Raw genomic sequence first — 1,658 nt, 5'->3', positions numbered from 1 at the left:
AACACTTAAAACAGTCGCCATTGGTTACCTTAATAAAATCAAATTTTTTCCTTTTAACTTAAATTTATTTATTATCCTAAAGAATTTCATTATTATTATTATTAACTAAAGTAACTAAATGAAATTATTATCATCATCATCATCGTTTATAAATAAATCAAAAATTAAATTAAATTTTTACTTAAATTGTTAATAACAATTTCGATTTTTTGATAATATTTTCAATATGAATAATAATGATGATTATTGTAAATTAAATTATTTTAATACTATCGCTCCGCATAAAAATAAATAAAATAAATAAATAAAATAAATGTAAATTATTTATTTTATTTTTTTTTCAAATTATTAATTATTATTATTATTATTTAAAAAAGAAAAACGAAACAAGGTTTAAATCTATATACATAACAAATAAAATAAATAGATTAATTAATTAATAAGTAGGATAAATATTAATTAATATATTTATATATTATAATAATAAAATAAATAAATAAATTATTAATTAATTTTACTTTAAAATTTTTTTTTTTATTTACAATTAACAATAATTCAATCTAATAATAATAATAATAATTTATTATTATATATAACAGAATAATTAATACGAGCTGAATAATTAATTAATTAATTAAAAAACTAATTTTTTTTATTTATTTAAATCAACAAATTATATTTTTCAACTATTGTGTGTTTGTCTGCGTGTGTGTGTGTGTGTTTGTACGTGCGTGTTTTTATAAATACGCACACGTGTATATATAAATTATTAGTACTGCACATTCAACTCTCAAAACAATAAAAACATTAAAAAAAAACAAATAAATAAATAAAATAAAATAAAATAAATATCTTACAATTAAATTTTTTTTTTTTTTAAAGCAAAAAAATACTAAGTATTATTATTATTATTATTATTCTATTTAAATCACTATTCAGATTAAATACGCAAGAATTTATCAAAAAAAAAATTCTTAATTTTTCGGCAAGTTAAATAAAAGGCAAACAATTCAAAATTTACAATAAATAATAATAATAATAATAATAACAACGATATTATTCATCGAGTCACAAAAAAAAAAAAATTTATAAATGTTTGAAAATAAATAAATAAAAACAAAATCGAAAATTTTTCAAGGCGTTGTTGATTTAAATAATAATAATAGTATTAATTATAATTATTATTATTATTGATTTGTTTTTCACGATTAAATTAATTTTCTAAATAATTTTTTTTAATTGAGCCATTTAAATAAACAACATTTATTGATTACATAAATTCAGGGTGTCTGGTCTTTTTGTCATGATAATAATTTTATCCCCCTATTAAAAATTAATAAAATAAAATAAAATAAAATAAAATAATAATAATAATAATAATACAAATAAATTAAAAATAATACTGATGAAAAAAAAAAAAAAATTTTTTTTCTTTTTCTAAAGAAAAATGGTGGGAAGACTGATGAAAAATTTAAAAAAAATTTTTACATTATTTTTGTAAATAAATAAATAAATAAATAACCGATACAAAACCTTACAACTTTACAATTTGTATTTCTATAAAAATAAATAAATAAATAAATAAAACTATTAAATTGTTTTTTTTTTTTTTTTTATAAAGTTTTCCATTACGACGAAATCAAAAAAAAAAAAAAATC

The sequence above is a fragment of the Pediculus humanus genome, genomic scaffold, assembly GCF_000006295.1.
Source record: "Pediculus humanus corporis 1103172108298 genomic scaffold, whole genome shotgun sequence".
NCBI lineage: Eukaryota > Metazoa > Arthropoda > Insecta > Psocodea > Pediculidae > Pediculus > Pediculus humanus.
Note: the sequence above shows the minus strand (reverse complement) of the source record.